Here is a 24040-nt window from a genome sequence, read left to right as displayed (position 1 = left end):
TTCATGGTATCGGCATTTGTTACAATGTCGATTAAATAATGATAAAAAAATATTTAGTCACTCGACGTCTTTTCACGTCTCACTGTAATGATGTCGAGGCAACGTCAATGTTATGAAAAACCTCGGTTTCACGACGTTGAAAAGACATCGGAATGACGTTTTTTTTTTTTTTATTACATTATAAATAAGCATTTCGTTACAATATTTAAAATACAAATATATAATAATAAAAACATATATATATATATATATATATATATATATATATATATATATATATATATATATATATATATATATATATATAATCGTTATTAAATAATAAAAGAACGCGGGAACTCGTAGAAGACCATGCGGTCTTGTCGCCGAGTACCGCTAAGAAATGATGTGTTAAAATTTATAAGATATTTACAAGATAAAAAATAAGTTAACGAAGTAAGAAACTTAAAATATTCCGTTACAAAAACAAGATACATTGTTATATATTGCAGTTGTTAATGATGCATATATAATTTTTATAAATCAATAGTTAAATAGGGGGTAAAAAGGAAGATCACTAAAAAAAAAAAAATATCAAAAGTATATTGTTACATCTTGGATTATAAAAAAGAGTTCTATAAGCTTTCGTTTAAAAGAAAAGTAGTTACTTTGATGAATAAAATCCTTAGTAAAATTTTTTTAAATTATTTTATTCCATAAGAATGGTCCGCGATAATCAATACAAAATTTAAAAAGATTTGTTTGAAAAATGTGCTGCTTAATAAAATTATCATTCCGCAAAATGAATTTATTTTTATCTTTCGATGAATACGAGTTATGGAAAGAAATAGGGGATGAATTGGTTTTACATTTAAACATAAAACAAAGAATATTAAAAATGTTAAGCTCATATATATTAAAAACTTTTATTTCAAATAATAGAGGCTTGGCATGAGTATAACGATCTTTAAAATATATGAGACGTGCTACATGCTTCTGCTGACAATAAAGAGGTTTAAGTTTAATTTTCTTTGTACTACCCCAAGCAATGTTAGCATAGTTTATGTGACAATGAATAAATGAGTGATATAATTGTACTAAAGTACGTTTATTTAAAACATTTCTTGCTTTGAACAATATTCCTATACTTTTTGAAATTTTACTTGATAAGTTTTTAATGTGACTTTTCCATGTAAGATTTTCATCTATACAAACACCTAGAAAGTTGATTACTGTTACTTGTTTAATTTGTATATTGTAAATAACAAGATGAGGCATGTTAATTGGCAGTTTATGTTTTTTGATAAGAGAATGGAAAAGAACCCATTTAGTTTTATCAATGTTAAGAGATAAGTTGTTAGTCTTAAACCAGTCAGATATTTTGATTAACTCGATGTTCAAGCAACTAAATAAAGTAGGAATGTTTTTGTTTGACATAAATAAATTGGTGTCATCAGCAAACATAATTGTTATTAAATCCGAGGCTTTGTATAAATTATTAATATAAATAAGGAAAAGAAGAAGTCCTAATATGGATCCCTGAGGAACTCCACATGTAATGTTTAACAAATTTGATGATAATGTTTCATCGTCGTAAACAAATTGTTTGCGATTAGTTAAATAACTTTTTAACAATTTTAAAACATTGCCTGTTATACCACAACATTTTAATTTTTTAGCAAGAATTTTATGATTAATGGTATCAAACGCTTTCGCTAAATCAATAAATACTCCCAATGTGAATTTAGAATTATTAAATGAGTCTGATATATTTCTTGTAAGCTGAATAATTGCATGCTCTGTTGAATTATTTTTTTTAAATCCATATTGCATGTTATATAATAACTTGTTTGATAAAAGGTGATTGTATATTCTGTTGTACAAAATTCTTTCTAAAATTTTAGAAAAAACAGAGAGGATAGAAATTGGGCGATAGTGTTTAACATTAGTTTTTTCTTCTTCTTTAAATATAGGAATAATTTTTGCTATTTTTAAATCATCAGGAAAAACTCCCTGATTAATAGAGCATTTAAAAATTTGGAAAAGTATGTCTTTTAAAACGTCAAAACAGTTTATAATAACATTCCTATTGACATCATCTGGACCAATTGCTTTATTTGACTTTAACAATTTATAAGCACTTTCAAACTCTTCAAAAGACAAATCAAAAAAATTTAGATACGAATTTAGATACGAGTCATACGTTGCCTTAAATGATTTTTTAGGGTTTGGAATTATTTCGGCTAGGTTTTGACCTACAGGTACAAAATATTTATTAAATTCGGAAGCAATTGTTTTTTGATCAAGAATAAAATTATCATCTACTTCAATAACTCAGGGCAAAGATTGCGATGTTTTTTTAGTGACCCGTAATTTCGTTTATTAGTTGCCAAGTGCGTTTAGAGTTTAATTTGTATTTTTCAAGTAAATTAGTGTAGTATATTAATTTTGAATTTTTCCTAAGGCGTTAGTCTTACGTAATTTTTATAATTGGTCTTACTCTCAGTTGTTTTTAATTTTAAATATTTAATATAAAGTTTTTGTTTAATTTTAGATGATTTTAGAATACCTTTAGTAATCCATGGCGATTTAATTTTTATACGTTTGTAATTAATTTCTACTTTGGGAAAATTGATGTCATAAATTTCATAAAAATTTTAAAAAAAGATTCGTATATTAAATTAATGTCTTCAGAAAAATTAATAATGTCCCAATTAATTAAAGAAAGTTGAAATTTAAAAGATTCTAGGTTTTTATTATGAAAAAGTCGTTTTTTAAATGATTTTTTTTCATTATATAAAATTTTCGCATAAATATCTATTGAAAAGAAAATAGGGAAATGATCAGATATGTCACTTTTAATAATGCCTTTTTTAAGCGAATTATTAAAAATATCATTGCTTATAATGTTATCAATTAAGGAAGTTGTTATTTAAGTAATTCTTGTTGGTTTATTTATTAGAGGAACTGCTCCATTTTCAAATAGGCCATTATAAAACCCATTAATCTCTTTTTTGACGTGATGCTCGAAGCAATTTAAATTCAGATCACCTAATAATAAAGTAATTTCTTTTCGTGGTTGCTTTTATTCACAATATTGTCATGTAAAAATGAACTAAATGTTTTAATTTCGTCAGTAGGTGGGCGATAACAACAGCTAATTACAATGTTTTTAGTTTTATTGCTCAATATTTCAATCGTTAAAACCTCTATATTGACGTCAGAAATACTCATGCCATGCCTAACAAAATACCGTATGTTTTCTTTTACATAAATAATTAAACCACCGCCGCGTTTATTTGTTTTCCGCCCTAATGAAATTAAATTATAGCCCGGTATTTTAAAATTATTATCTAAATTTGAGTCATCAGAACTACACCAGGTTTCAGTTAGGCAAATTACACTAAAAATAGTTAGATTTTCCTCAAAACTATTGCAAAGATTTTCAAAAAATTTTTTTAAACTTCTTACATTTATATGAATTGCATTAAATTTATCACGCTCAAGAAATTCTTTTATTTCAAAAGTATAAAAATAGCTGCTGTTGCTTTGTGAAGCATCTGTTTCACTAAAATAACTTTGATCCGGATCGGACTCTTTGTTAAGTATAAAATCATTAAATTTAAAAATATCAAAATTTTTAGAGCGACTTGAATCCATTTTTGTATTTAAAAAAAAAAAAAATTAAAAAAAAAAAAATAATAAAGATAAAATCAATAACTCTAAAATAAAAGAATTTCTTAAAAGTCGCGCGTTACAAGTTTATTATATACAACTTTAGCATATTTACCTTTGGCTCTCAAATCTTTTGCTTCTTTAAATAACTGTTTTCGCAATTCTAAAGTTCTTTCGCTGTAGTCTTCGTTTACGTAAAATCGATCGTTTCTCAATTTTAACTGAACATAGTTATCCAACGCAGTTTTTTTGTCTTTGTAGTTTAAAAATTTAACTATTATGGTTCTGTTGTACTTTTTTCCATCATACATTTTCCATTTTTCCAACATAGTACAAACTAGCTCTGGATTGCTTTCATTAAAATTAAAAATTAATTTGAACCATGAGTTGTTATTGCTATTGTTCAAATAATTCTTTATTGGGTTAAAAGTTATTAAAAATATTAGTTAAAAGTCATTTCGATTCATAAATCGTTTTTTTATGTGTTCTTTATTATCACCACGACCTGCGGGGTCACAACAGAAAGAATTAACAGCTACTGGATTTTTTTATTTGGTGCTTTTTGTAACTTCACATCATTTACTTTGAAAACAATACAACTGGGCTGTGAAAAAGGTACGCGCGATTTAACTGTACCACAACCGTTATATTTAAACAAACTAGTACTAACTAGATCTGGATCCACTTTCTCAAACTCTTATTTTAGGTTCAACGCTCTTCGTTTAAGGATTTTATGTTAATATGCAGTTTATGCAATTTTCAAAGATTCCTAAAAAAGTCAACAAGAAACAACGGACCGAACAACAAAAACAACCGGAACCAAAAAACTCTTCCTCTATTTTCTTGAGACAATATACGAATAAATGACATAACGATGGTTAATAAAAAATTTGTTGTTATCGGTGACGCCTGTTGTTTGTTGTTATCGGTAACGTCTTTTGTCTGTTGTATTGGTATCGTATTCCTTCTTTGTGTCTTATAGGAATGGCGAAAAATTATTAAACAGCGATAAAAATTTTCGTGTTCACGCATTTTTTTTACTTAAAATAATATACATTACTATTTTTTTTAAAATAGTTTATAAAAAATACGTTTTTATGTAGGATTTATTTTCCCCGAAAAAAACTTCAAATTGTTTATAGCACCAGCCCCCTGGTTGAAAATTTGGCTGTTTAAAAACTTTTTTTTTAACAGTCAGAATGTTTTGCCTAAGATTAGAATATTTACATAGGATAAGAATATTTTACATAGAATCAGAATAATTTGCATAGGGTTATTTTTTTTTTATAATTGTGTTGTTTATCAAGAATCTTACAATTGCTAGAAAAATTTCTTTTGGTGCTTTTGGAATAAGATTTTAATGACAAAAGCAGAGCCAACGACACTGGAGAGTGACGTTACAAACCTTCTATAAGCACAGAATAGCCACTTTAATGGCGCAATCTGATTCGCTGTTTTTAAAGAGAGGCAAGTCTGCAAAAACTTTCAAATAAAATAACGCGGACGTCTAAGTTTCGTTCATTGTTTACCTTTAAATCATTATTTTCTGTGTATTCACCGTTCCTAGGTCGACGTCATGAATTAATAAAGAATTTTTTTGATTCAAATTCTGCTTAATGTTATTTTCCGTGAAAATTCGCGGAAATTAAAAAGCAATTTTGGCTAGTTTCCGTGAAAATTCACGGAACTTAATATGAGGAATTTTCGCTATTTTCCGTGAAAATTCACGGAAATTAAGAAGCAATTTTGGCTATTTTCCGTGAAAATTCACGCTATTAATATGGAGGAGTTTTCGTTATTTTCCGTGAAAATTTACGGAAGTTAAGAAGTGATTTTGGCTACTTTCAACCTATCTTATACATAACGAATTTTTGATATTTTCCTTGGAAAGTAACAAAATTTATTATAATAAATATTGGCAGTTTGCAACAAATTTCATATGATTTTGGCTATATTTTTTGAAAACTTATCGATTTTTAATAGCATTTTGGCTGTGTTATTTTGGCTGTGTTATTTTACACAACAAAAAAATGCCAAATGTCGAATATAGATTAAAGATAAATATTAACGATGTCACGAATATTCGGTAATTTAATAGAAAAGGCAATCGTTTAATCGTCTTTCCCATTAAAGTTAAGCCATGCTTTAAGTTCAGATTGTCGTGAAAATAACAATTTTAATAAGTTTAAAGTTTTCTATACCAATTCAATCTAAAGCATTTTCTGAAATTACCTCAGAAGTGCAAGATATACCTGAGCTGGTTATTTTTGAACTTTTCTGAATGGTTTGAAGAGTATAAAAATTTTAGGCATAACTATAGTTAAAATATTTGGTGGATCAGTCAACAAATAATGTATACTGTGACACAACCTATTTATAAATGCCCATAGAGTAGTTGACTTATGCACAACAACAAAGCAGGTCAGAGCCCTCAATATAATTAAGTGTTGCCCAATATTCGGCCGAATATTCGTGGCATCTCTAATAAATATCTCTTGTCGCAATGTAAACCATATTGCACACGCGTTTTAATTTATTTAGGACACTTTTTTAGTCATCTCTAAGGATAGATGGTATGTAGTAATTTCGACAACTTAAGTGGTAAGCAAATATTGCAAAAGTGTGTTCACGGAGAAATGAGTAAATTGTAAAGAACGTGGTAGTAATATTGTTTGGTTTAAATGCACTAAATTCTTTAGATACACATTTATGGTGCAAAAATGTGTATGCGGAGAAGGATCCCCGTGAAATTGGAGGAAGTTTAACTACTTAGGTTGAGCAAATGAACATAAATGTACAAATCTATATATAAAACACAGTCGACAATTGCTGGCTTTTTAATATGGAGAAGAAAAAAAACTTCCTTAATAAAAGGGAAAGTTTTACTAATAGGTACTTGGAAATAATTTTAATAGGTAAAAAGCTTGCTTGATAAAGCGCTAACTTAAAGTTAATATATATATAAGATAATAACAATAAGATAATATAGTTTATAATAATATAGTTAAATAACACAATAAGATAATATAGTTTATAGTTTCTTACTTTATAGTTAATAGAGATATAAGATAATATAGTTTATAGTTTAATAATAATAAGGCAATATAGTTTATTAGTTTATAGTTAATAGAGTTTATTTTTATTACCTTTGGAGCAGTTTCAACATCCTAACAACATGATTGACAATCACATATTGTGATAATTAAATTAATAATAAAGTTAGCTCATATTACAAAAATTTCCATTATTAAAGAATAATTCTATTCACTTTACACTTAAATACTTAATTTAGTATAACATAATTTTTTTTAAATTTATTTTATATATATATATATATATATATATATATATATATATATATATATTTAGTATACATTATAAAGCAAACATTATAACCATTCCAATAACAGAAATAAATAAAAATAAAAAAAAAATAAAACATTTCTAGAAGGAACCTCTAAGTTGCGTTTATGTCACAGAGCTTAGCTAATAGTCAAGACAGCTTTATACAGTCTTTCATATAATGAATGAAAGGTTTAAAGCCGTTTACCTTGCAGTTATGTTATCATACCTTCCAGCACTACTGCATAGAGTAACTAATGACTAACAGGTACGTAAAATGTTAATCAAATTATAGCCTTGCATAAATGAATTGTATTAAAAAAAACACAAAAAGTCTGTTTAACCGTTGTTGTTTTGGTGTGCTGATATTTACAGGGTACATCAATTAGCGCTAAAAAGTCAAATTTTAACAAGTTTTAAATAAAAGACAAATTATCTACTTATCGTTAAGTTATATACACGCTAATATATTAAACTATCATTTTACTAATAATACATACATATATATATATATGTATATATATATATATATATATATATATATATATATATATATATATATATATATATATATATATATATATATTATATATATATATATATATATATATATATATATATATATATGAATATATATAATTATAATGTTTTCAATTAGGTTTTGCAATCCATACAAAATACAGTGACCTTTAGGTTTTCTTAAAATACCAACACAATAGTAATGATACCAATATAAACAGTGATCGCACTGAATCTACTTTTGAAGTTTACTGGCTGATTGAATTTGTTGACAATGATAACATAGCCAACTATCGAATGAAGTTCACTTACATTGTACATCAATTTCAGCCCAAGCAGACTCATCAAAATATTGTTTAAACTCATATAAATTAGCTCTTTTATCACTAATGTTTTAAGGTACAGTAGGAGAAAGATCATTACTTGAGATTTTACTACCACTTTGTAATGATTTTGTGCTACAGAATCTTTGACAAACCAAGTTAAACGAATAAATTTTTTTTCATAAACCCCAAGTTTCTCAAGAGGTTTTGTTACATTGTAAAAAAGTATCTGTTTTTTAGCTGGTCGACCTGGGGTAAAGCGCTGTATTTAACGTAATACAATGTCAATGTCTTCTAAAATTCGAGTGGTATACCTTTTTTCAACAGTCACAACAACAACACAAGTGATTGTTGGAAAAGTTTTTGATGTAGTTTCAGAGTTTGTTTGTATAGAAATTTGAAATGACACAGGCAAAACACATTCCAATGTTGCAGATAAAAAACTTTCAGGAAATATTTCAACATTTGTCTGCAATCTTTCAACATGAAAAGTCTCACATGTAATTGTTGGGGAAATGTTTGATGTAGTTACAGAGTTTGTTTGTAGAGAAACTTGAGATGATACATGCAAAACACATTCTAAAGTTGCAGAAGAACTTTCAGGAAATATTTCAACATTTGTCTGAAAAAGATTTTCGGAAATAATATCATCTTCAGAATGGTGCTATTGAACCTGCACAAAATTTAAATAGCATTATGATTACAAGTCATGATGAATTGCACATAAAGAAAATAAATGTAAATGATTTATCAGGAGATTTAATGAGGTAGTATAATAGATTCTTGCTTCATTATTAAGTGGTTTACAATTCAATGTGACCTAGAAATACGTTGTTTAACTTGCATCTTCAATTAACGACTTTAGAGATTGTATTTCAGAGTTGAGAGAGTTACAATAAAAATTAAATTAAAAAATGCTTTCTTGATTTTATTGGCCCCAGCCTTGCGCAAGTATAACTTTAGTTTAACTTATTAAATAAAATGATTTTCATATTTTGTTTATTTTGAGTTGTAATAAAAAGTAGTTTATAATTTTCTTTTGTAGTTTATTATTTTTTTATACTTTTATATTATTATAATATTTTTCTCTGAAACTTTAATTGTTATTATAAATAATTTTAATTATTTATATACTAGTGTTTTTAATTGTTTAGTAACAACTTATATTTATTGTTATTGCAGTTAGCTATTAATGACTTTAAGTTATAAGAAATAATAAAATACAGTTTTTTATAAACTATTTTATAAATGGTTTTATTATTTATTAAAATAATTATGGATTTTATTATTTTTACCTGCAGTTCCCACTCTCCAGATATGCATTATTGGCAAACTGATTCCAGCCATTTAATAGCTAAATCTAACTTACTTGGTGTAAATTTGGACAAGATAGATGCCAAAGGCTGAAAATGGCTCAATGCTGTATTATATCTTTCCTTAGCAGTGGAATTGCATAATGCCACTAGTTGAATTAAAAATATCATGCTTGAATTAGATAAATTGTCGTCTTGTTTTACATTTGCCATTTGATGGGTAGGAACAAACCACCTAAAATTATTTCATTCATTTTAATTTTTTTTTAACATACTACTACTATTAATACAAATCAAAAACAATTATGCAAGAAAAGACAAAGTAAAAGAGCAAGAATTGTTAAGAAAAGTTAAGAAAAAAGTAGACAAAATTAAAAAATTGCAAATGGTATGATTTAGGAAAACATGAGGACAGGAAAGATTTCCAACCTTTATGGTACAAGAAATAATAATAGATGAATAAAGATTTTTAGAGCACAAAGGAAAAAATACAGTAGGTGGATGCAAATATTTTAAATGACAACTAATGTCAGATTGAGTTACAGTTGGTGGAATAAAAGAAGATAGCTTGCTGAAGCTGAAACCATGTTAGTATCTATAAAAAAGAAAAATAGATCCTGTCATATGATGGTGGGACAGGAGCTAAACCTAGTAAGCTGGAGAAGATCCAACTACATTTATAAACATTTTTGAACCTTGTTTAGAAGAAAAAGGGAATCATTAGAAGAACAAGTCCAAATGTGACAATTGTCTTTCATAGTGGGATGAATAAGAGATTTATAAAGGTAGAGAATGTTACATGGTGTAAGAAAATGGTGAGCACAATTAAGAGTTTTAAATTTCGCTTTGTAAAATTTCACAATTAGGAGTTGAAATTTTTGCTAAATAAAAACTTTGTTTGCCTAAAGATTAACCAATTGAAGTATTATTAAAAATTCTTTGTGTTTAATAGATAACACAAAAATTTTATCCTATCTATTGAACAACTGACTTTTGTTAAACAACTGACTTTTGTTAGGAATAAAAATCACCAGTCACATTGAGCCAAAAACTGTCGCAGAAGAGAGGTGACATTCAAGGCCTGCCTGATCTTTTGTATGTAACCTTTCACCAAACTGCACACAAAAAAGCACTAACAGAGACATCATCTATACTCAACACGGCACTGTTAATATGCATTTATTGTTCATCATCATAAGCAGGAAACATTGTAACAAAAGTTTACATCTATGGCAGCCAAATAAATTAAGAATGATCTTAGTAAAGTTTTTGCAAAAGAAGAACTTCTACAAGACAGTAGCCAGGTGCAATTAAAACATGTTCGATATGAGTACTTTTTTTGAGATACCATCTCTAACTTCTCCTCAACCAAGAGCCCTAAGGCATGGGGTATTTTATGTCAGAATTAACTTTCCCCACCTTTACTTATTAATGCAAACTCTACAAGGCAGCAGGATGTGTAATCCAGTACAGCCATGTGGCATGGTTGTACTGAACTAGATGTTACCAGTAGCAGGGTGATCATTATGACCTGAACAAACATTTATTGCAAAAAATCGACCAAAAAAAAAACAGAGAAAACAAAATATATATATATATATATATATATATATATATATATATATATATATATATTTATATATATACATATATACATATATATATATATATATATATATATATATATATATATATATATATATATATATTTATATATATATATATATATATATATATATATATATATATTTATATATATATATATATATATATATATATGTATATATATATATATATATATATATATATATATATATATATATATATATATATATATATTTATATATATATTTATTTATATTATATACATATATATATATATATATATATATATATATATATATATATATATATATATATATTTATATATATATATATATATATATATATATATATATATATTTATATATATATATATATATATATGTATATATATATATATATATATATATATATATATATATATATATATATTTATATATATATTTATTTATATTTATATATAAATTAGTAAAAAACACTTATCTAGCTTTTATCTTCTACTTTAAGTTTCACCATTGCTGGATCATCAGGAAGAGTCATTATATATAAAGTTTAAGCAAACGAAGTTATACTAAAGGTTCTTTGTATTTGATAGGTAGGATAAAAAATTTATGCTATTTATTAAACACAAAGAACTTTTAAATATAACTTTGCTTAATCTTTAAGCAAAAAAAGTTTTTATTAAGCAAAAATTACTTAAGCTTTAAGTAATTTTTGCTTAATAAAAACTTTGTTTGCTTAAAGATTAAATAAAGTTATATTAAAAGTTCTTTGTGTTTAATAAATAGCATAAAAATTTTATCCTATCTATTAAACACAAAGAACCTTTAGTATAACTTAGTTTGCTTAAACTTTATATATAATGACTCTTCCTGATGATCCAGCAATGGTGAAACTTAAAGTAGAAGATAAAAGTTAGATAAGTGTATATTATAAAAGCTTTAAGTTAAAGCTTTTAAAACAAATCAAATACTTGCACAAATACTTGTTTTGTTTCAACATCAAAAAAACTATCAAAAATAATATATCTCAATTGATTTTAATTTTGATTGACAATATATGTCAATGGATATTAATATTAATCCTACATAAATCGATTGTCAGTATATTATAAATATTCATACACTACAATACTTGGTCTCCTATATTCTTTAAATTTTTTAAACGTTGATTGGTTCACTTAGAAATACGTCATTTTCACGGAAAATAGCCAAAATTGCTTCTTAATTTCCGTGAATTTTTACGGAAAATATAATTTACGCATTATGGAGGACAACTAAGCCAACGGAACTAAATTTCTTATTATTATGTTCAAAGTATTGTATAGTATTTATATTGTATAGTATACAAAGTATTGTACTTTTTATATATTTCTATATATTTAAAAATGGAAAATAAATCAATCTTTTTTATTTGAATAATGTCCTTTTTTTTTTCAAATTGAAGTTCCATATATATATAAATATGAAAATATTTGTTACAGAAAAAAATATTATAATATGGTGAACTTTTGTGCTATATTCGGGTGTTTAAATCATTCTAATCATGAAAAAAGTAAACCTTTTTATATATTTCTATATATATAAAAATGGAAAATAAATCAATCTTTTTTATTTGAATAATGTCCTTTTTTTTTCAAATTGAAGTCCCATATATATATAAATATGAAAATATTTGTTACAGAAAAAAATATTATAATATGGTGAACTTTTGTGCTATTCGGGTGTTTAAATCGTTCTAATCATGAAAAAAGTAAACCTTTTTTTCGTTTACCAAAAGTAGTTTGCAACCAAGGGAAGAAGGTGAAAATTTATCAAAAGAGCGTAGAGATAAATGGATAAATGCCATAAACAAAGTTGGTTGTAATTCTGAAGTCCTTCACATTCGATTCTGCAGCGACCATTTTATCACAGGTAAAACTTTTACCTTTGATTTATTTTTATAACTTTGAATATATAATGCCATTACATGTTCAAAATTTTCCTTTTTTTTATTTAGGAAAACCTTCTTCACTTTTCTCAAAGAATGATCCTGATTGGGTTCCATCATTAAATCTAGGGCTCAAAACGTTGAAGTTTGGAGTTCAACAATCTAAAGAACGTTACTTACCACATAAAAATCGTTCATTGTTATCAAGTCAAAATAATTTAAAGGCATGCAGTAACAGTACCCATGATTCAGACAATTCTGAAGATGCATTTGAAAATGATCCCAGCCAACATTGACAGGGGGGTACCGTATGGTTTTTGTCTGGGCTTATGGGAACGGTATTTTAACGGGTAAGTGTTTTGGTTTCCGAACGGGCTCCATATGGTTAAAAAATAAAGCAAATTTGCTTGATTGGGTTTTATCTGGTTTTTATCGGGTTTCCCATAAGGTTCCCAAAAGGTTTAAACTGATGATTAGAAAAATCACAACAAAACTTACACAATGGTTGCCATTTATAATTCGTATTGTGCGTATAATAAATTTAAAAATTTAACTTTTATGCATTATATTTTTTGGATACATTATATTTACATTGTAATTAAAGAGAAATTTTTTTTTCGATGTATTATTTCACTGTGAAACTCCATTAAAAAAACGTTGTTTTAAAATTTCATTTATTAGCATTATAAAGGAATTTTTTAAATTTTTTTTTTAAATAAATTTACAAAGGTTAACATATGCTTAACATATGCTTCAGTAGCTATTAAACATGAAGTAACTATTTCATTGAGACACTGTTTGCATTTTTAAAATGATTAAAATATAAAGTTTTGTTTCTGCTAGTGATGGTAATAACTGCTTTGAGTTTAATCAAAACTTTAGTTTAGTCAGAAACATTTAAAAAGAGCAAACAGGTGATTGTTGTGATGAATAGGTTATATTTAGGGAATTTAAAGCTTTTAAATCGTTTTACAGATCACTCTTTTCCATTTATTTTTCTATATTTTATGCAAGCAAAATGACTGATGTTAACGAAGTTTACCCACCGTGAGATATATATATTAAGTGTTTATGTGTAAATGCAAAAAATGGCTTTATTGTTATGCATCTACCTCATTTTTTAATCATTGATATTTTTTGACTTTAATTTAAAATTGTACATTAATTATGTTGTCTGTAAGTTAGGGGTCGCAGCTGATATTTCAGCTTCAGCTTTAAACTCATTAGCTTCAAATTAAAGCTGAAGCTGATCAAGTCAGTTCAATCAGCTTGATAGCTGATAGTAAAAAAAAAATAATACTCCATAAATATATTATATTAAAAAAACATGTAGGAAATTATTCCATGAAAATCTAAAAGAGTGACAAAATTTAAACATACATGTAAAAATTTTTAAAACAAATTCGCAAAAAGTTTTAGCTGTTTATAAATGTTGGTGTCAGGGCCTAGGGCTAGGACACTTGGGCGACCCTTATTGGATTTTTAGAGATTTGTTTAAAAAGTGATGCCTAAAAACCAAATTCCATTTTTGATTATCTACATAATTTTTTGGTAGAGTTCAAAATTCTTCTAAAGGATAATTTTATCTATTAAAACAATAAGTATGAAATCAATCTTACTGTTATCATATGTGATGTACTAGCTAGAGCATTTGTTAAGTGTATCAGGGGTGCAATCATTTTAACTGATGTAAGCGTTGTGTTCAGAAAGAAGAGTGCCGTGACAAGATAATACTCCTACATATTTTATCAATTTTAAGCGCTGATTCAGATTTTTGTCATCAAAAGCATTCTGAACATCTTAGTGGTGTGTTAAGTCTAGTATGCTTATGGCAGGCCTTGTTAAGAAGCGTTACGCAGCTCGCATTTTGCTTGCGAAAAGGCGATTTGCCAACGCGCTCAGCAGTTTTGCGCTACGCAAAAACTTATATCTTTTAGAATATTTAAATTATCTTTTGATTATCGTTAACTTGACGTTTATTCAGAAGAAATAAAGTCGTAAGTAAAAGCATTTAACCGCAATTGTAAACAAATAGATTTTTTTGTTAAAGAAACAGTTTGTTTCATTTTTTTTTTTTTATTATTAAAAATTAGTTAAAAAAATAAAGTGTAGTTAATGAAAGTGTAGTTAATAAAATAAAGTAAGGAATTAAATATATAAATTCCTTTTGAATATAAAAATTATTTTTAGTCATAATAGTTTAAAAAATACACGATTTATTTTGATGTAAAAATTTTATTAATAACATATTTTGTTTATTGTTAATTCAATAACGTAAAGTTTTAATGACGTTCATTTAATTTATGAAAATAAATTATGATCACGAATATGTTATCGGTAACTGATAAATAACAAAAAAAACTATTGTTTAAAAACATTATTAAAAAGAGTTCACAAATTAAATAAGAAAAAATTTATTAACAATTGATAAAATAACCAAAAACCAAATGTAAAATCATAAGAAAATAAACAAATATTTTACGTTTCATGAAAAAAATATTTTTTTCAAAATGAAATTTAGTTTATATTTGAAAAAAAATAATAAAAATGATTTTTTTAATAAGAACTTTGATTTTATTTGTAACTTTTGTTATAGTGAGAAAAAAAAAACTTTTTGTATGATTTTTAACGCGTTAATAAAATAACTTTAATTACAATGCGGTACTTGTAAAGACGCTAGTGACGCAATATAACTTCTAACGATGCAAAATATATTTGCTGAGTTGAGTTACTTAAAAATGCGTTACGCGTTTTCGCTACGCAGCGAAATCTCGTAACAACCCAGTGGACACACGACGTAATTTCAACGTTGATTTACGGTTGATTTTTAGTCGCGACGTCAGATAACCAAAAATCAACACTTTATCAACGTTGAAAATTCGTTGAAAACGATCAACTTAACGCGACGTTGAATCAACGTTAATTCGACGTCTATATTATGAGTTTCACCGTTCGTTTTGCATTTTGAGAACTCAAATACGCACGCGTGACTTTACGAGTCATTGATTAGGCTATCTATTGCTATTTCATAAGGTTTTGAGTTTGTCAATTTAACGATACCACATTGCTTAATTTGCGATGCATTAGTGATAAATATTAATTAGATCTTTTTTTTTATTTCATCAGTGTGTATTGCATAAAGAATTTGCTTGAATTTGTTTTAGAGTTTAAGTAAGTAGTTTTTTAGAAATTGATTAAATTGTTTTACTATGTATGTTAGTATATTTGACTATACTAATTTATATTATATAAATATAAAATATATATTATCAATATTATATATATATATATATATATATATATATATATATATATATATATATATATATATATATATATATATATATATATATATATATATATATATATATATATATATATATATATATATATATATATATATATATATACAACCCGTAGATGTTGTCCGAAAGTTTTTTCCATATTTTGTTGACAAAAAGTAAAAATTAAAATGCAAGACCGGAATTATTTTTTTTTATTAATTGAGAGACTGCCTGTCCTAACCAAACCCTCAGTCGATGTAGCAACACTCCCTTGCGGGTCAGGCTAAAAAATAGTAGATGTAGCAGCACTCCCTTGCGGGTCAGGCTATTTGTCAGTCGATGTAGCAGCACTCCCTTGCGATTCAGGCTATAAGATAGTCGATGTAGCAACACTCCGCGCATGATTTACAGTAAAAATATAAAAATAAAAACATTTTATTAAAAAAATTAAAAATGAAAACATTTTATTAAAAAAAAACAAAAAAAAAACATTGTTTATATTGTTAAAAACATTCAGAATGTTTCTAAAAACATTCTGGTCAATTAAATTTGCGTTTTTGTGGTTTTTTTAAAAAACGATCAGTTTGTTATTAAATTAATGGTGTTAACTTTCTGACAACTCGCAAATGTTGGACGAAAGTCAAAAGAAATTAAAAGTGACGTATGTGTTGGCGTAAGAATCACTTTTTTCCTTCCGCTCTTCCCAAATATAAAAAAAATATAAAAAAAATATTAACAATAATAAAATTACTATAATATAGTGTTATGATTATTATAGTCTATATGAGATTTTATTAACATATCTTATATTTTATGTATATATCATATGTTATATATAATAATATTATATATATATATATATATATATATATATATATATATATATATATATATATATATATATATATATATATATAAATATATTATATGTAATATATCATATAATATATTTATATAAATATATTATATGTAATATATCATATATTATATGTAAATATAAATATATAAATAAATATACATATATAATATATACCGTGAAAATGAACATCGATGCCAAGTTTACTAAATGGTGAAGAATCACGCACTATATAACTAAACAGTGTGTTTTATGTTATTTTAATTTAGCTATTTTATTCTAAAAACTTCCACTTGTATATATATATATATATATATATATATATATATATATATATATATATATATATATATATATATATATATATATATATATATATATATATATATATATAAATATATATATATATATATATACACATACATATATATATACATACATATATATATATACATATACATATATATACATATATATATACATACATATATATATATACATACGTATATATATATATATACATATATATATACATACATATATATATACATATACATATATATATATATATATATATATATATATATATATATATATATATATATATATATATATATATATATATATATATATATATATATATATATTTATTTATATATATATATACATACTATAAAAGTGCCTTCTGTTGTTTAGGGAAATGGCTACCCGGTTAAAGCGATGGAGTCGGAATAATGTTTTGGTTAATGAGCTTCTTAGTAGTGACATTGGTATTGGTTGCTCAGCTTCATTAAACGAAGATGTCTGTAGCAGCAGCAATTATGAGGCTACTACAATAGTAGACTCTGAATATAATTCAGACTCTATCTTACAGGATGAAATTTAAAACTAAAAATAAAAGCAACTCAGATGAAAGCAAATTAAGAGGGAAAATAAAGGGGGAGGGGGGAAATATTCCGGACTTTTTCCGCAAACAATTTTTCGGATTTTTCAAATTTGACCTGGATGATCTATTATATACATGTATTATTTTTATTGAAATTGACCTATTTCTACAGAAAAAAAAGTCATTGAATTTTTTAAATTTTAAAACCGTTCGGAATTCCGCGGTATACGCGGTGCCATTGGGCTACCTAACCTGATATTGTATCAAAGTTTAATGTATTTATAAAAATAAAAAATTTTTGTTTTAGGTTGATGACCAATGGTTTACAATCAAAGTTCAACATGGCTGGCGGCAAGGGTAAAGAGAAATTTGAAGGCACAAACATTTGTAAGGTTGTTGTTGGTAAGTCATGGGTAATGTAATCTGTTATTGAAAAACACAATTTGATGATATGGTGCTACTTTAATTTCAAGTTCTTGCTGTACTTGTTGCAAATTACTCAGGCAATACCTTTTTTTATAGAGAGCGTCATGCTTAGTAAAGCGACTGCTACGGTTGCTGAAGTCAGAACAGATATCATGAGTTTGTTGAAATATGCACCCGACAGATCTAATGGTGGCGGTCGGTGCGTAAATGACGATTCGAATATGTTAATATAAAATGTATATATAAAATGTTAACATTCTATCTATTTCTTATATAAACTCCCTTAAAATAATTTTTTGAACATGAAATACACTACTTTTAGCGCAAAATATTGCTTTTTTATTGTCTTATTTTATCGCAATCCAAGTCGAGACAATTTAACATGTTAACGATGACAATTTAACATGGCTGCAGCCTATTGGATATAAGTTATATCCAATAGGCTGTATAATTTTTATCAAATGACCAAAATTTAACGTTGAAATTAGGTTATTTGAACGTTGTTTTAACGTCTTATCGACAATATATCAACCATATATGGTTGATATATTGTCGATAAGACGTTAAAACAACGTAATTTCAACGTTGAACTTTTAATTTTCATTTTATCGAATTTGAAATATGGATGATATGTAGTCGATAAGACGTTATAACAACGTTGAAACAACGTTTTCATCGACGTTGTTTCAACATCGTGGTTTTCAACGTCGGATTTTGTTTCCAATTCCACCAAATTTCAACGTTGTTTCAACATTGCATTTCGTCGGTTTGCGACGTTGTTTCAACGTTATTTCAACGTCATTGTGCCCACTGGGAAGGCCTGTTATGGGTATGCGAAGACAAATCAACTTATAATTAAATAGGCCAAATGTTGTAAATTGTCTCAGATTACAGTCAATACTTTATCTGGCGGATTGTTCCAGATATGTCGTTACGTTTCAAGAAATTTTTCTAGAAAGCGAGGTCTTGATTAGATATTAAAAAATGAAAAGCAACTGAACATAGACTTTTTTAATTATACACTGGACCAGTTGTTTAAAGGGAATGATTTAGCCAAAAATATATTTAAGCTTTTTAGTACTTTCAGTTGCAGTTCTAATTTTAGAATGTTTTATTTTGTTGAAAAAATGTTGATTTTGCTTTTCAGTTACTAACTTATTTTGTGTAGTTATTTGGTGAACTTTATGCTAAGGATCAACTAGTTTACAATGTCAGCTACAAGATCAGCTAATTTACAATAGTTTGCAACTAGTTTACAATGTACAATTCTTTAATCCATATAGGAAGTGATACAGTTAAATTTTAAGTACTTGATAGATGTCCCTCATTCAAAAACAAAACTTTTTCAGATTAATTAAAAAGCTTGTTCAAAGAACAAAGGGTTGCTCAAATAAACACCTACAAGGATATAAACAGAAGTTTAGTATTCCTAATTTTGATGGATCAGTACCCATTGCATTGAGACACTGTTTACAACTTAAAATTATCAAGGACTTGAATGTTTTGTTTCAGCTAATGAAGGTGATAATTGTTTTGAAATTACAAAAAAAATAGGTTTAGTTAAAAAGGTTTTAAAAAGCAGACGAATCCTGTGACGAATAGGTTATGTTTGAGGAATTTGCAGATTTTTAGTTGTTATATATATATATATATATATATATACATATATATATATATATATATATATATATATATATATATATATATATATATATGTATATATATATATATATATATATATATGAACAATTATAAAATGTATTCTACAAAATAGAGTGCTCAATGTTCTTAAAAGAACAGAGCTATTATAAATTAGTAGAAAATCACTTAACTAAAATTTTTCTCATTTTACACTGTGTTTTATCAATAAAGACTCATCAGAAATGAAAGGTCAAATTAATAAAACTTCAATTTACTCCAAAAATTAAACAGGAAATCGCAAATGTCTTAACTACTTTAAATTTTCACACAATTGTTGAATTTGCTGACACTATTATAAAAAGAATTTTTTGGAAATGATTACTTATGCTTTTTTAGAAAAATTTTTTTTAAAAAAAGGGAGACTTAATGTAACTATTATTTGAGCTCATTTATTTTATAGTTTTTTATGAGAAACTTATTTTCGTGCCTGCATTTAGAAATTAATTCTGATTTTTTATTTAATAAACACTTTGTTTAATAAACATTGACAATAAACATTTGACAGCATGGTGTCTTTTGAAAAATTTTTATTTTTGAAAGATTGCTTATGATTGGCAAAACGTTTTTTCCATTCACCCTGTTATGCCAATATATTGTTTATCAGGTACATTATGGAGAAAACAACACATTTATATACCACATTTTTTGATAAACAACTTCCACTCATTGGACAATTGTTTTTTTGTTTACAATTACAATTTTCTGTAGTTTTTTCATTAAGGGTTTCTTTTTTGTTTAACAAAGCATTATTGTGACCTTTTATAATTCTTTCCATATTTTTTGTACAACTGTAGCTAACTTTAATTGTATTTCGATTAAAAATTTTATGTAATTCATTAGAGGGGGGGGGGGGATGCTTATCGACTAATTTTAGAAACACTTTTCCTATGTTAGTGGAAACATTTTTGCTATATGGGGGGTTGAACCAAATTATATTTCTAGTTCTATTTCGCTTTTTCGTATTTTTTTTTTCAGGGTCAAATTTTAGTACAAAATTTTCAAAACCACTTTTTTTAAGGGCATCTTCAAATATTCATTTAGAGGAATTGAATACATTTTCATTGGAGGAGTTTTGGTTTAGCCTGTTATTAATTGAAATCGGGATTTATTTCAGAATTTGAGGTGGATGATTTGAGTTAATATTAGTATACAATAATTCATTGTTTGGTTTTTTGAAAGGCTTATATGAATTTTCAGAGAGGTTAAATGTGACATCAAGAAAGTTCACAATTTTTAAATTTATGTTTATTTCGATTTGAAAGCCAATATTTTGAAAAATTTTTATAATATCTTTTCTAATTTTATCGAGCTGTGGACCAGATTTTTTATGCATTACTATTAAACCATCGTTGCGATAAAGGCCTCAATCATTCATATTGATTATTTTACTTAATAAATCTAATATGTATAGTCCAACAAATTCACAAATCTCTGCTCCGTCATAACTGCTCATTGTTACATCAAAGCAGTCATGTATGTTTTTCTTTTTCCAAGTTTCCTTATTAAAATAAAGTAAGGTTTTTCTACAATGTTTTATTATACGGATTGTTTCTTGAAAAATAACTAAAAGCCTATTTCAGTATTCTGTGTTGTTGGAATAAACTAAAGCAGGCAATCAGTTAGCGAAAAATCCAGCACAAAATACTGTAAGTACTCAAAAAAAATCTAACTACTATCAAACCATTTAATAAAATAAGAATAGAACATTTATAGTGCAAACACGACTCTAAACCATAACAAAAATTAAGTTTTAATACAGTAGCCGTGAAAAACTGGCCTCTTAATTCTTTTCGGAAAATGAAACCAGGTCGTGTAATTTAAGAAGGCCATGATATATATATATATATATATATATATATATATATATATATATATATATATATATATATATATATATATATATATATATATATATATATATATATATATATATATATATAATAATTTCAAGTAATTCCTTTTTATACGATAAAATGTATGTATAATTCAATAAATACGGCTTTGTATATACTTTTTAAAAAATTTACATTTGTTTTTATTTTAATATATATATTGTTTAATATTGCGCTAATGTACTGTGATCAGCGTTATCAGGTATGATAAATAAAAATTGTTACAAAGAAAATCCTTTTAAAATTAAAACAAACCGTTCAAAAGATAAGATTAAAAAGAGCATAACAGAATACATAAATAGATTTTTAAATGCTGACGCCAAATAATCTAATAAAAAATGGACTTCAAGCTTTTGTTGTCACGTTATCTCCATAATCCCTTTTAAGAACTTTATCACCACATCACAACTCTTGACGAAATTTAGCTCTAAATTTTTGGAACATGATGTTCTTGAGGAATAAGTATGGTTTTAGGATGTAACCAGTCGAACGCACCTTGGTATGATTACAAATGATATTTTTAATCATACCAAGGTACGTTTATCAAATTATCTTGCGCTCGATACATCTTCAAATAATTTCCTTTTTAGTTTCACCTATTATATTTTTAGTATACAGTTTTCACATGTGTATAGAAAATTGAAGTGGATGAAAGTTTTAGTTGGTAGACGCCTTGATTTGTATTTCGAGGAAGTTCTGTCTTATTGTTACAGAATATTTTATTTAAATTTGAAGCTGATGTGAAGATAACTTTTATGTTTTGCTTCCTAAGTTCTTTTTTAAGTTTGGGACCAGCAATTGGTATCCACAGTAGCTTTATAAATGATTGGTTGTCAATTGGTTGGTAATTGGTATTATTAAAATCTTTTTTTATAAAGTCTCTTGGAAATTGTTTTTGCCGTGCCTGTTTTTAACACATATTTCTATTAGAAAATTAATTTCTTGTTGGAGGTGTTTTTGAGAGCATATTATTTTTTTAAAATAAAAAAATCCTTTGAATACGCAAATCATAATATTAGATGTTTATGTTAGATTTAAGAGGAGTATTAGTTATTGCTACTATTCGATGTATTTGAAACTCATAAGCTTAAAGCATTGTGTTTTTAATATCATTATCTAGAAAAATATGTTGTTTTAGGTCGCTTTTAAGTTTAACAGTGTATTTTTTGTTCATTTAGAACATATAGAAATATTTGTTGCTTTTTTATTAATTTAAAAAAAGCGTGACAATTGTCTACATATCCCATAAAAGTTTTGCTCACATGCATGAATAGTAGCTATATTAAGGGCTATGTTTTTATATTTATAAAATCGCTTCTTTAATAATGAATAATGACATCGACAATTTAGAGACTCAAACTAAACTTTCTCTTGTAGATATATACCAATGAAAAGAACTTTTTAAAAGTATTTGCTATTATTTGTAACTACAACAAAATTCGAATAATAACAATTATTAAAGACAAATCTACTGAATCTGAATTAGATATTATTCGAATTTTGTTGTAATTACAAATAATAGCAAATACTTTTAAAAAGTTCTTTTTAATTGGTATATATCTACAAGAGAAAGTTTAGTTTGAGTCTCTAAATTGTCGATGTCATTATTTATTATATCAATATTAAATAGAACAGCTTCGTCAATGGGTATAGACAGAAATAAATTAATTATATCAAATGAAACTTGAACATCATTGGGATCTAATTTCCGTTGTCTGGCTTCATTAAAAAAATTATTCAAATTAATGAGTCTTTTTTTTATTTAAATAACAAATTTTTTAACTAAAAACAAATTTGTTGTCAAATTTGTGAATTTTTCTCAAATTTGACAACAAATCAAACATTTCAAGTTTGGAAAAGGATTTAAACGACTTTAAAAAAAGCTTGAGTTTTCAAAAAGAAGAAGCCATAGAAATAATAAAACAGCTAAAAAAGTATTACAACAACGAAATAAATCTACTATACACATAAACAACTAAGCAAAAAAATCTCGTAGAAATAACCTAAAAACAGATAGAGTAGTAGAAAAACATGGAGAAAATTGAAGCCAATGAGAAAATGCCGTTAAAGAAATTATTAAAAATAATTTTAAAATATCAAGTGAATAGTTAAAAAGCCCACTGAATCGGTCCAATCAAAGACAACAAACCAAGAATTGTCCTAAAACTCTTCGCTTTGAAGTCTTTTTATCTCAAGAAATGAAAAGACTTCGAAGCGAAAATAAATACGCCATTTTGAAACATGATAAATATATAGCAGAGGTTTTAAAAAATAGCGCGGCATATTTTACATTTTTCATAAAGAAACGAATCA

At 25.9% G+C, this 24040-nt stretch overlaps 1 long non-coding RNA gene across 1 annotated transcript; it reads left to right on the top strand.

The window, feature by feature from the left end:
* Nucleotides 1-12429: 12429 nt before the first annotated feature.
* On the top strand, nucleotides 12430-18454 carry LOC136077109 (uncharacterized). Its single transcript, XR_010636834.1, has 5 exons — nucleotides 12430-12666; nucleotides 12752-13032; nucleotides 17519-17592; nucleotides 18016-18110; nucleotides 18231-18454. It is a non-coding gene; the product is annotated as an uncharacterized LOC136077109 (long non-coding RNA).
* The last annotated feature ends 5586 nt before the right edge of the window (nucleotides 18455-24040 follow it).

This window comes from Hydra vulgaris, chromosome 02, assembly GCF_038396675.1.
Source record: "Hydra vulgaris chromosome 02, alternate assembly HydraT2T_AEP".
Taxonomy (NCBI): Eukaryota; Metazoa; Cnidaria; class Hydrozoa; order Anthoathecata; family Hydridae; genus Hydra; species Hydra vulgaris.
The sequence above is the reverse complement of the archived record's forward strand: the minus strand, read 5'-3'. Positions and strand labels throughout refer to the sequence as shown.